Genomic DNA, 13,794 nt, shown 5'->3' with positions numbered 1-13,794 from the left:
ATATATTTTTATTAATTATGCTATTACAATTGTCCCATTTTCTCTCCCCTTTATTCATCTCCACCCTGAAAACCACCCCCCACCCCGACATCCCCCCTACTTAGTTCATGTTCATGGGTCATATATACAAGTTCTTTGGCTTCTTCATTTCCTATACTATTCTTAACCTCCCCCTTTCTATTTTGTACCTACCATTTGTGATTCTTATTCCCTGTATCTTTTTACCCATTCTCTCCCCTCCTCCTCCCCATTGATAACTCTCAATGTCATTTCCATTTCTTTGATTCTGTTCCTGTTCTAGTTGTTTGTTAGATTGTTTTTGTTTTTGTCTAGTTGTTTTTGTTTTTGTTTTTTTAGGTTCAGTTGTTGATAGTTGTGAGTTTGTTGTCATTTTACTGTTCATATTTTTGATCTTCTTTTTCTTACATAATTCCCTTAATTATTTCATACAATAAGGGCTTGGTGGTGATGACATCCTTTAACTTGACCTTATATGGGAAGCACTTTATCTGCCCTTCCATTCTAAATGATAGCTTTGCTGGATAGAGCAATCTTGGATGTAGGTCCTTGCCTTTTAGGACTTTGAATACTTCTTTCCAGTCCCTTCTGGCCTGCAAGGTTTCTTTTGAGAAAGCAGCTGATAGTCTTATGGGAACTCCCTTGTAGGTAACTGTCTCCTTTTCTCTTGCTGCTTGTAAGATTCTCTCCTTATCTTTAACCTTAGCTAATGTAATTATGATGTGCCTTGGTGTGTTCCTCCTTGGGTCCAACTTCTATGGAACTCTCTGAGCTTCCTGGATTTCCTGGACATCTATTTCCTTTGCCAGACTGGGGATGTTCTCCTTCATTATGTTTTCAAATAAGTTTTCCATTTCTTGCTCTTTCTCTTCTCCTTCTCGCACCCCTATGATTCAGATGTTGGAACATTTAAGGTTGTCATGGGGGTTTCTGAGCCTCTCCTTATTCTTTTGAATTCTTGTTTCTTCACTGCGTTCTGGTTGAATGTTTGTTTCTTCTTTGTGCTCCATATTGTTGATTTGAGTCCAGGTTTCCTTCCCTTCACTGTTGGTTCCCTGTGTATTTTCCTTTATTTCACTTTTCATAGCCTTCACTTTTTCCTCTATTTTGCAACCATATCCAACCATTTCTGTGAGCATCCTGATTACCAGTGTTTTGAACTATGCATCTGATAGGATGGCTATGTCTTCACTTAGTTGTATTTTTTCTGGAGCTTTGATATGTTCTTTCATTTGAGCCATATTTTTTTTTGTTTTGGCACAGCTGTTACATAGTAAAGGGTGGAACCTAGGTATTCAGAAGGGTGGGGCAACCCACATCCTTGTGTTGTGGTTTTTTATGTGGGGGAGTGGTCTGAGAGGGAACAATGCTGCTTGTTCAGCTCTAAGCTGGCTTTCAGTTACTTCCTCCACTACCCACAAGCAAATTCAGCCCTTCTGGTGTTGATCCCTGGGTGGGTGGTTTTGTGTACATTATAGGACGCTGAGGGTCTCTCCAAGGAACTCTTCTGTGAGGCTGGGAGTTTCTCATGCTGACTCAACCCCCACAGGTTTTTCCAGTCAGAGGTTTTGAGGCTTTATTACCCTTCACGGGAGCCCTAGGTTGTGTGGTCCATCTTGCTGCCCAGTTGTTCCTTCTGGTTTATCTACATGCAAATGTGGGGCCACCATCCCACCAGCCACCGCCTTGCCTATTCCCCCAGCTGTGGCTTTGCTGTGAGTCCTGTATACCCTGGCTGTCCATCTTTACCCATCCTACAGGTCTAGATAAATGTTTCTTCTTTAACTACTTGGTTGTCAGACTTCCACACAGTTCAGTTTTCTAGAAGTTATGGTTATTTTTTGTTTTAAAATTTGTTGTTGTCCTTCTTTTGGTTGTGTGAGAAGGTAAAGAGTATCTGCCCATGCTTCCACCTCTGCTGGAAGTCGAATATCATGTCTTGTGAAAATGAATGGCCCAGAGTTGTGCACATGATCCTACAAGAGCCAATGGAAAACAATGAAACTTTCTTGGGAATCCTGCAAAGATATTTCCCATTTTTCAGACTGACTTAAAACTAGAAAGGATGTAGGGCCCAAAACTGCTGTCTCCATCTACTGTGCTATAAATACCAAGACTGCAGGTGACAGAATAGAGGGAGAACAAAGAAGAGATAATGAGTCCTTTGCTATTGCGAACAAGATTTGAATCCTGCTGTGCTTGAAGTGATTATTCCTAATGTGCTCAATCCAGTTTGGGTCAAGTTTTCTGTGATCTGCAACTAAATGGGTCCTAACTGACACAGAGGAAGAAACTGAAGTTTATTTGACATATTTTAGGGTCATGAACATCCCATACCTCATCTGAAGGCAACTTTTGAACCTTCCACAATTTTATTTAGAATTGACAAATCATTTTACCTATAGTGATAAATATTTTACCTAAAATATTTAGCTCATAATGAATTGTCTTAAGATGAGGTAAACAAGGTTTGAGATAAAGGTCCCATAATTGTCACTTGCTTCCATTTTTGACTTTGTTGTGTTTTTAGAAGCCCAGGGAAACATAGGGTTCCAATATATATATATATATATATATATATATCAGGATATATATATATCCTGCATAGGAATTTATAGCTTGTTCTAAAGAAGATTTATGGCTAGTATACTTTATATAAAAATTCAAGGTATACTATAACACAATGCCTTTATTGAAATACATATATCCTTTGTAGATTCTAGAATTCTATTACTCCCTTCCACACACTCACTCTAGAAATGAAGGGACATATGTTAACATTTTAATTAACCTCAATTTACATTAGAGTCTTTTATTGGATTTTTCTGGGCTCTAATGTTCAGGTTGCTGTTATTTTTATGATATAGTCAATTGGTACCTAAAATCTAATTTTTAAATACAGTTCACTTATTTTGAGACAGAATGAGAATAATAGTTATATTGTAACCATTAAAGGAATTGCAATACAACTTTGAATATTAATGTCAGTTTTATTTAATAAGTATATATGGAGTACTTATGCTGAGTATTTTACAAAGTGCTGGTAAAGAACTAATTTTTCAATGATGTTTCAAATATAGGATAATCAGATTCTGTGGCTAAGCCTGACACTAATTTATCAATGGCACCCTGAGGCATAATTGTTAAGCTGTTATAATGTGATGCCAAAAGTATGTAAATAACAGGCACACAGTTCATATTCTGTAAGAGGGACAAAGGTAGGGGATGTTTTTAGGCAAGTTAATTCATCAACAAAGATTTATTTTGCTCTTATTACATGTTAGATCCCAGGATTGTGGCATATAACTGGGAACTTAGCCAAGGAGGTAGGTAAAAAATGAAACCAAGTGTTCTTTGTATTTGCCAGGCCAGTTGCCCTGCTTTGACGTTGGAAAACCTGGCCATGGGTCTTGGAACCCTAAGTTGAGAATTATGGTCCACAAACATTTTTCCTTCTGTGTGAATGGGACAGAATATTTGAAACTGGTACTTGTGGCTTTATGGTTCCATAGGCTTGTATACAGTATAAAAAAGCACAAAGGAATTGGTAATGGGTTTGACTCAGGGAATAAAGAAAGTTAGAGAAGATGTTAAAGGAGTGGTACATTTGATTTGGATCTTGAAGGATGGACTAGAAATTGGTAAGAGGAGAAGAGAGGCACCGTAAGGAGGGGAAATAGCAAGTGTGAAGGGTGGCAGTGAGTGAAAGCACTTAGTCTATTCTAAGAAGGGCAAATAGTTGCTTATGGCTTCAACTTGCAATGTGTGAGAGAGGGATGAGGCTAGAATGGGAATTCCTTAGAAAGAGGCTTATGGGCCAAGCTGTGGAGTTTGGACATCATTCTTTACTTGTGGGAAATCACCATATTTTAGGAAGATCCAGCAACGTGGATGAAGATAGGTCAGAGAGAGGGGAGATAGAGAACAGTATACCCCTTACATTCAGGTAAGAAATGACTAGGGTAAATATTGGCACTGGCATTAGGAATGGAAAAAATAGAACATACATGAGATGGTTCAGAGGTATAGTCTCTAGTCTACTGTTAGATGGTGGTAGATAGTGTGGTAGAGGAGGGAGGTTAGTGATGATTTTTGTGTAGCAGTGTCAAAAATTTACTACTACAACTAAAACTGTGAATACAAATCCCCTTTTTATTGTCTACTACCTAATCACCTTTGATAGCTCTCAATCCCAAGGTGAGGAAGGAAAAAAAAAACATAAACCGAAGAAACCCTCTATACCAACTAAAGAAATCTTACTCTTTCAAGTTAAAATGTTTCCTTTTAGGTTTACTCAACCTCTTGTGGTTACCCTCAGACATTCAGGATCTTCCCTCTTGTTCCTTCCCTCCAACCTCATCTTGTGTGAGTATGGAGGACAGCTTATCTGTCCTCATGGTGACAGGGAGGGGCATTTATGGGTCCTGGCTGGTCTTTGTTGTGAAAGCCTTTGCTGGGTCAGGCTGGTCTGAGGCCTGGGTGCTTTGTACTGGTGTTCCTACAGTGAGCCAAGTCATGTTTAGTCCTTGAAGTCACCTGCTGCTTATACTCCCAGTTCAGAGTACTCAAATTCTGTGGCCTCTTTGTCTAGATCCCATGGCTCTGCTGGATCACTGGTGTTCTCAACTTTTCTGGTCCTTTATGGGATAAGCAGGGACTTCTGAGATGCCTGTATACCTTGAAAAGCCTGTGGAAAACTGGAAACATATTCTTAAGGCAATTTACCTGGACGTCTATCTCAGCTATTTCTCATCTGTAACTCAGTTGAATATGGATTTCCTTACAAGGCTGGCAGACATGGGCCTTATAAGGGAAAGCCAGGCTAAGGTCCTATCTACTCTGAGGCCTTCTAAACTTATTTGGAGCTTCAATTGTAGATGCTATACCCTCCCTTGTTTGTGTCCTAGAGTTGGGAGGTTATGTAGAAACTATAGCATCTCAATTCCTACCCCCTTTGTCCAATTCCTCTTTCCCACACTGTCTCTTTAGTTAGAAAGGAAAGGAAGTAGATCACTGGGGAACATTCAGAAGTATTTGGGTAGGTGAGATGATGATGGTGGGAGACGGCAAATGTTGGGTGGGAAGATAAAAGTTTAGTTTAAACTACAGTTTAAATTTGAGGTGTTTAAAGTATTCCAGGACATCCTATATTTGGCTGTTGGAAATGGGGTTTGGAGACCAAGAGTGGTTGTGGCCAGAGTTGCTGGTTATGGATGGTTGAAAACCTAATGGTAATGGTTGAGTTTAGGGAGGGCAGAAGGAAGAGGAGAGAGAGAAAGAACTCCTGGGGAAGAGAAGCTGGGGGCACCCTTGGGAGGGTGATTAGAGAGGCAGGAGGAGACAGCTCTTGTTCTCTCTTAGAAATGAAGCCTGAGCCTGACACGCACAGATATCAGAGAGTGTGAGGCCTCCTGGAACACTCACAAAACCGCACTTCCACAGCAATACTTAAAGCTCATTTTGCTTTTCAAGTAAGAGAAAAGTACATCAGGCAAGTTGAAATGTAAACTCAGTTATTGATGAGGCAGATTATGTTTTTTTAAAATTATATTTTATTGATTATACTATTACAGTTGTCTCAATTTTCCCTCCTTTGTGCCCCTCCCCCCCCGCTAAGCAACCCCCACTCCATCAGGCAATATGACACAATTGCTTATGTCCATGGGTCATGCATATAAGTTCTTTGGCTTCTGCATTTCCTATACTGTATTTTACATCCCCATGGCTATTCTGTAACTACTTATTTGTGCTTCTTAATCCTCTCACCTCTTAACCCATTCCCCCACACTCCCATCCCATCTGGAAACCATCAAAATACTCTCTGTATCCCTGATCCTATCTCTGTTCTTCTTGTTTGCTTCGTTTGTTTTTTTTTAGATCCAATTGTTGAGATATGCATTATTGCCATTTTATTGTTCATAGTTTTGATCTTCTCCCTTTTCTTAAATAAGTTCCTTTAATATTTCATATAGTAATAGTTCACTAATGATGATTTAGTTTTTCTTGTCTGGGAAGCCATTTATCTGCTCTTTGATTCTAAGTGAAAGCTGTGCTGGGTAAAGCAATCTTGGCTGTAGGTCTCTGCTTCATGATTTTGAATATTTCTTGCCAGTCCCTTATTGCTGCAAGTTTCTTTTGAGAAATCAGTTGACAGTCTTATGAGAACACTCCTATAGGTAACTAACTGCTTTTTTCTTGCTGCATTTAAGATTCTCTCTTTATCATTAAGCTTTGACATTTTAATTATGATGTGTCTTGTGGGAGGCCGCTCTGCATGGCGTGGGCCCAGCTCCCACACAGAGATGCACAGGACCCACGCCCACAGATAGGTCCTCCCATGGGGAATCAGGCCTGCAATGTACCTAGGCTGCTATGAGTCTTGCTTTTTGCTAGAACTCCTTCACTCTGAATTGAGAACATTTACTGCAAAGCAACTTCCTAAAATCCATGCTAAACCTTCCAAGGATGAGTGTAACTGGTCCAACTACTTTTGCCTTTTCATTTGCAAATATCCCTCTTCTGTGATGTGATTAGCAGCATTGGCTCCTTTGTTTTCTGTAAAAGGTAACCACCTAAAGCAAGCCTGTGCATAGTTAATGAGGACTTTCTTGTAATGTGTCTAGTAAGACAATAAAAGCTCATTGGAGCAAGGGCGGAGGCTTTTGCTCCCCTTGAGAGAAAAGCCATGCTATCCCTTTTCCTCCACCAGATTCGGTAATCTGTGTGAATGTCTCATTTTCATCCATAATGACACCGACCCCACGAATTGGGGTCCACATCAGTGTCTTGCAATGGGCCTCTTTGTACCCATCTTGTTTGGGACCCTCTGTGCTTCCTGTTCTTTCATGTTTATTTCCTTCACCAAATTAAGGAAGTTTTCTTTCATTATTTTTCAAATACATTTCCAATTTCTTGCTTTTTCTCTTCTCCTTCTGGCATCCCTATGATGCATATGTTGGAACACTTGAAGTTGTCCCATAGGCTGCTTACACTATCCTCCTTTTTTGGCTTCTCTTTTTTTCTCATTGTTCTGATTGCTTGTTTTTGCTTCCTTATGCTCCAAAGCATTGATTTGATCTTTAGCTTTATCCACTCTACTGTTGTTTTCCTGTAAATTGTTCTTTATTTCAATTAGTGTATCCTGTATTTCTGACTGGATCCTTTTCATGCTGTTGAGGTCTTCACTAAGTTTCTTGAGCATCCTTATAAACAGTGTTTTTAACTCTGCATCTAGTAGATTGCTTATCTTCATTTTGTTTAGTTCATTTTTTGGGAGTTTTGAGCTATTCTTTCATTTGGGCCATGTTGCTTTGTCTCTACATTTGGGCATCCTCCCTGTGTTTGTTTCCATGTATTAGGTAGAGCTGCTATGTCTTCCTGTCTGGTAGCATGGCTTAATGTAGTAGGTGTCCTGTAGGGTCCTGTAGCCCAGCCTCCCCTATCCCCAAGCTGGTACTCAAATTGTGCCCTTCATATGGGCTGAGTACACCCTCCTCTTATAGTTGAGCCTTGATTGCTGCTGGCCAGTCAATGGGAGATATTTACCTAGGCTAGTCAGGTGCAAGGACTGGCGATGACCACTGGCCACCAACCTCTGCCCTCTGTGGAGGATCACTTGTGCAGAGGTAGGGTGGAGGTGCTCTGACGTGGTCTGCAGCTGTCACTGGGTATGCAGGCTGTGGAGTTTCCCAGGTGGTGCAGGCCCAGGTCAGCCCCTACCTATGTTCATGATGAGACATATTTTCAAACAAAGGCATCATCATCCTTAGGTTTAAGGACAACTCTGGCTTAGGGATAGCAGTCCCTGTATGACCAGCCTTTGTAAGTATTGAAAATTTCAGCCCACTTACATAATAGCAACATAGGGAAAAGCCTAGACCTGGCATCTTGTATTTGTACAAAGGAAGGTTACATGGAAGACCAAAACAAGAGACTCCAGGACCTACTGGCTATAGGTCAGGAGGAAGAAGTCTGCTGAGGCAGTGCCAAGAAAGAAGATAGAAAACAACTCCCAGAGATCAGGACAGCTGAGTTTATGCCTGGACAGAGGCTATAGGATGAAGTCATAGAAAGGCAAATTTATGAAGGGCATTAATCTTTTGTATTAAGGGCAAAAGGGAAATGAGGTGCTTCAGAACACAGTGTGTGGGAAGCTATACTGTAATGGAAATCATTAGAGGTGTCCATGACCTGTTGTCCAGCAGGCCCTTTTGTTAGCAGAGTCTGCTGCCACCTCCTAAGGAGGAGGAAGGGAGAGGTCAGAGGTCATGATGATAAATGCCCCAGGGTGATGTTCCCAACTGTTTCCCAACACAGAAGGAGATGGGCATCTGGGGCTTTGGGATGTTTTCCTCTTGGGACTGACTATTAGAAGAGAACTTGGCAAGGCATAGGCAATGCTGGTACTTCATCTTTCATGTTGACCAGACAGACCATGAGGATCATTTGTCAAAGGAAAGGGATCTCTTCTAGAGGTGAGGCTTGTATGGCTACCTGATTGTAAATGTGCCAGGTACTTTTCCATCAGCAAATGTCTGAGACTCTGCTCCTGTCTAGACTTGGGTGACCTGAGCACCAGCCAATGGGGACTAGAACACAGAGCCCAGGTCCTCTGGCTCCTGGGCCAGTTACCTTTCACAAACCAGCAGACAACTTAATAACAATGTCTGTGCTTTTGTATTTTCATCTCTGAAAGGAGGATGGTAAAAATAGCTTCCCAGTTGGGAATTATGGCTGCATTTTAGAACATGAAAAATGAGCATCTTGTCACTGTGCAATTATAGCATGTTTTCAAAATTATGACCTAATGAATCTCATCATTACCCAGGTATTCTGGTCTGAAAGCTTTCAATAATCAAGTAGGATGTTTTCAAATGCAGTAATAAAATTATCCATAGGAGAAAAAGCACATTGAATTTTTAATATTACTCTTGGGGGGAAGGAATCTTCTCCAAATTACTCAGGTTATACTAAGAAATTTCACACAAATTAATTTTTTTTAGGTGAATAGAAAAATTTTACAATATACACAGGTCAGAGTCAATCCCAAAGAAGCAGCAGCAAAGATAGGAGTTGGTTTTAAATTTTTTAAAGAAAGAAAATGTCTACAAATATATGGAAGAGGCATTTTAGCTATTAATCACTAACAAATGAGACTTTTTCTATTTTCCATTTTCATTTGAGAACTAGGCTTTCAAAAATCAGATATTAATTATCCAGAGCCTTTATAGCACTTATCTTTCTCTTAGAACTAGGATAATCTACATTATATATCGTTTTGCTTATAATATATATCTATTTGTTTAAAAATGCTGTCATTTTAGAAAAAGTCAATTAAAAGTAGAATGGTGGTTATCAGAGGGTGGGAGACTAGGAGAAATGGGAGAATTTTAAGGGTAAAACTTGTAACCAGCAAACAAATAAATCCTGGTGATTTAATGCATATCATGGTAATTACAGACCATATTACAAACTTCAAAATCTTAATTGTTCCCACCACAAAAAAAAGATCATTAGGTGACATGATAGAGGTGTTAGCTAATTCTATGGTAGCAATCATATTGCAATATATAAATGTATCAAATAAATGTGTATACCTTAAACTTATACAATGTATGCCAATTATATCTCAGTAAAAAGCCAATTATACAATAAAATAGTACCAAATTATAATTTTTGTAGACTATTCATCAGAGTAATAAACATTGCATATGTGTAGTTATATGTACATACCAATTAGTGATGACTTTCATATTTCAAATACATTTCAAAAACTAAAATTTATTTTAATAAATGTGAGACTTAAAATTTTTGTCTTTACTTTGTCAGTTATTTTTTCCATGAATACATTTCTGATCTTAAGTAATTACATGAATTCAGATTTTCTTGATCTGGGTAATTTTTTTCAAAATTCTTGAGTAATTTCTTTAATTAAAATGTCAATAGAAAGTAGATTCCTTTTTATTTCTTATATGCCAGGCATATGAGAAATCTACACCCTTAAGTAATCATTAGATTACTTAAAAGATGCAAATTCAGAATAATCCTTTTGTTTTCTTGAGGACGAGAGCTGCAGTGGCACTCCTTCCTGCTGTGGCACCCAGTGAGGAGCAGTAGCCATGGCTCTGCACTACCGCATGGCCATGGGTCTCAACAAGGGCCACAGGGTGACCAAGAATGTAGGCAAAATGAGGCACAGCTGCCATTGTGGGTGACTCAAGCACATTAGATTAGTGTGGGGCATGATCCCAGAAGCTTTGCCCCTTATGAGCGGTGCACCATGGAGTTGCTCACAGTCTTAAGCATAAGAGGGCCTGAAGTTCACCAAGGAAAGGGATGGGAACATACATCTGTGCCAAGAAGAAGAGAGAGGAGCTGAGTAATGTCCTTTCAGCCATAAGGAAGGCAGCAGTCAAGAAGGACTAAACCCCATCATCTCTGTGTGTAGTAACATCTGTTCAGAAAATAAAAAGCAAGCAAGCAAACAAACAAACAAACAAAACCTGTAGTGGCAGCTGTCAATAGAAGGGAACTCTCAGGAAATTTTGCTTTGTTTCTGGCTCTAGTACATACTTGCTCACCCTGGTCTGCTCATACCTCACTGGTGTGTGATACTAGTATCTACCTCACATGATCTCCCTACTTAGAACAAGACTCCAAGTGCTAACATCGGCTGTTGCCATGGATGTTGTTTGTAGTGGTTTGAAGGATAGACAAGAATAGATATGGTAGAATAAAAAAAGTCATAATGGGTTTTTACAACAAAGGTTTATTTCTTGTTTATCTCCATCATAGGTTGGCTAAGGGCTCTGCTCTTTGCTTTCTCATTTGATGATATATGACTGAAGCAGCAGCCACTATTTTGAGCATTCACTTGTCTCCCAAGCAGAAGTAAAGATAGGTCTGGAGGCCTCGTGTTGGCCCCAAAAGTTCTGGCCTGGCAGTGACATGTGTCACTTCTGCTCACTACTCATTGGCTACAACAAGTCTCATGGCTTTACCTAACCTCTAGGAGCCAGGAAGTACAATCTCATGTGCCAGGAAGATAGAAAGCCAGGACACACATCTCCTCCCAGGACCACATCAAAATTAAGACCGAATTATAGAGCAATCAATCCGGATAACCATTGGAAGACTAGCTGAACAGGTCTTTTTTTTTTTTTTAAGATTTATTTATTTCTTTTGGGGGGGGGGAGAAAGAGAGAGAGAGAGAAACACCAATGTGCGGTTGCTGGGGACCGTGGCCTGCAACCCAGGCATGTGCCCTGGCTGGGAATCAAACCTGCGATACTTTGGTTCTCAGCCCATGCTCAATCCACTGAGCTACGCCAGCCTGGGCCATGTCTTACAAGAATATATAGAAGAAGCCATGTCAATGGTGGTTGGAGGGGCAAAGACTTGAAATGCTAGCCACGCACCAGTGTGTAGGAATTGGAAATCTGGAGGGATATCTCAGTTGCAGAGTTTCCTCAAGAGGAGTGAGGGATCTCAACTCCATGCTGGGCTTGCTAGTCCAGAGCACCAGTACTGGAAAGAGGAGCCCATATAATATCTGGCTGTGATACTGCCAGAAACCCAGGTGAATTCTTGAAAGACCAGTGCACAAAATCTGACTTGAAGATACTCAAGTCATACCCTGCTCCTGTAGAAGGATGACAGTTCAAAGGGGGCTGGGAAGACAGTCACCAATGTCCCTGTGCTAAGTCCCTCTCCCACGCTGCCCACAGATGCCATCTTTTCTTGGTTGAGCACCCCCCTCCATACAACATTAGCCAGGGAAGATGCACTAGCCCCACCTGCTGAATTCCTGAGGCCCTGCCATGCCAAGCCCACTGTCAGTGGAGGGATCTGATGGTGGTGGCCAAACAGACTTGTGTTGCAGAAATTTCAGGCAAACTCAGGGAGTGCCAGAGACATACAGGGAGAGGCAGGGCTGTGTGACTTTACAGCAAGGCCACCTTTTCTCCATGTGCCCAACTGGCACCATTGCTCCTCCATGAGAACTACACCCCATCTCCATGACATCAACCTGGGAAATGCTCTAGCTCCACCCTGCTGACTCCATGAGGCCCCACCCTGAGAAGCTCACACCTGATGGAGGCACCTGCTGGTGGTGGTGAGCTTGGGTGGGTATTGTAACCTTCCTTAAAAAAAAAATCCTAGACAGGCCCCACTCTTCTTGTGCAGGGATCTCGCAACACATGGCTAAATCTTAATCTATTTTAGCCTGATGAACTCTACTGGATGCCCCCTGATGACTTCCAGAAACCTCACCTCAGTACAAAAATCTGTAGGCCTGAAGTGGGTGGCATCTGGCCTTGGCAGACCCTGAGATTTTTGCTGAGTGGCCTCAGACACAGCATGGGTGCCAAATTTGAATCTGTATTAATCTGGTGAACATCACTCACCCCTTCCTTGTGACTCACTGGGAACCTGCCTCAAGTGACTCCCATACCACCTTTGGCTCTCTTAGTGGCTGAGCCTAGTGGGCAGCCAGCAGGTGGTGGTAGATTTTGGGATGCCTTTGGCCATTTTCTGATCTTTCCCAGGCCTGGTACTGGTGGTGGCTGGCCTCGTACACAGTTTAGTCCTTCCCATAGTACTGAGGCTCAGAAAGGCAGCTACCAAACATGGAGCACCTTGTAGTTCCTAATGGGTAGCCCAGGGCCAGTCACAGGCAGAAACTGATATTTACTTGCACTGAAGTCCCTCTTAAGGGGTCTCAGAAACAAGACATCCAAAGGTGGGCTTAAGACCATGTCAGAGCATGATCTGATTAGTTCCACAATCAGCACACCCAAAGGAAGGTCTTGGCAGAAAATCAGACTCTGCTGGGGCAAATTCTGCTTCATGGGCTCCACAAAGCAGCTGGTAAGCTGTGGTCAGGGTCAGTCCTCAGAGTCAGCTAGTCTGAGGGTCAACCCACCCATCAATGTGCCAACAGCAATCAAGACAACTACAATAGGAGGGCTCAAATAACTGACACAAGGGACACTCCTGGAGCACCCAACTCAGGTGCTCAGGGAGACTGCACCACTGAGCCTCATAGAACACATACTAAATAAGACTACCTGACCATGACTGGGAGACATAGCAGATCTACCTAACACATAGAGACACATGCAAAGAGGCAACCAAAATAAATAGACAAAGAAACATGCCCCAAATAAAAAAACAGGAAAGTCCAGAAAAAAACCTAAATGAAACAGAGGCAAGCAATCTACCAGGTACAGAATTTAAAACATTGGTTATAAGAATGCCCAATAAATTTAGTGAGAACTTCAACAGCACACAAAGGACATTGAAAACATAAAAAAGGAACAATCAGAAATTAAAAATACAATATCTGAAATAAAGAATACACTAGAAGAGATTAATAATAGATTAAATGAAGCAAAGAATCAAATCAGAGATTTGGAAGACAAGGTAGCAGAAAACAGCCAGTCAGAGCTGCAAAAAGAAAATAGAATTTTAAAAAAGTGATAGTTTGATTTATGGAACAACCTTAGGTATAACAACATCCCCATCGTAGGAGGAGAGAGAGAAAACAAGGGATTGGAAACCTATTTGAAGAAATTAAGACTGAAAACTTCCTTAACCAGACAAAAAAATACATTCAAGGTGGGTTCCAATCAAGATGGCAGTGAAGGTAAATGTGTTACTCAAATTCTCCTACAACCACATCAAAATTACAACTAAACTACAGAACAGCTATCATTCAGTACCATCTGAAATCTTGTTGAACAGAAATCCTACAGCTAAGGATATAAAGCAGCA

At 41.0% G+C, this 13,794-nt stretch overlaps 1 protein-coding gene and 1 pseudogene across 2 annotated transcripts in view; one reads left to right on the top strand and one right to left on the bottom strand.

Moving 5' to 3' along the window:
• Positions 1-13,794, bottom strand: part of LHFPL3 (LHFPL tetraspan subfamily member 3) — a 606,934-nt gene that overhangs the window by 122,677 nt on the left and 470,463 nt on the right. The window lies entirely within an intron of this gene.
• LOC114507545 lies at positions 10,075-10,558 on the top strand (annotated as a pseudogene).

Source organism: Phyllostomus discolor, chromosome 10 (genome assembly GCF_004126475.2).
Source record: "Phyllostomus discolor isolate MPI-MPIP mPhyDis1 chromosome 10, mPhyDis1.pri.v3, whole genome shotgun sequence".
Classification (NCBI taxonomy): domain Eukaryota; kingdom Metazoa; phylum Chordata; class Mammalia; order Chiroptera; family Phyllostomidae; genus Phyllostomus; species Phyllostomus discolor.
The sequence above is the reverse complement of the archived record's forward strand: the minus strand, read 5'-3'. Positions and strand labels throughout refer to the sequence as shown.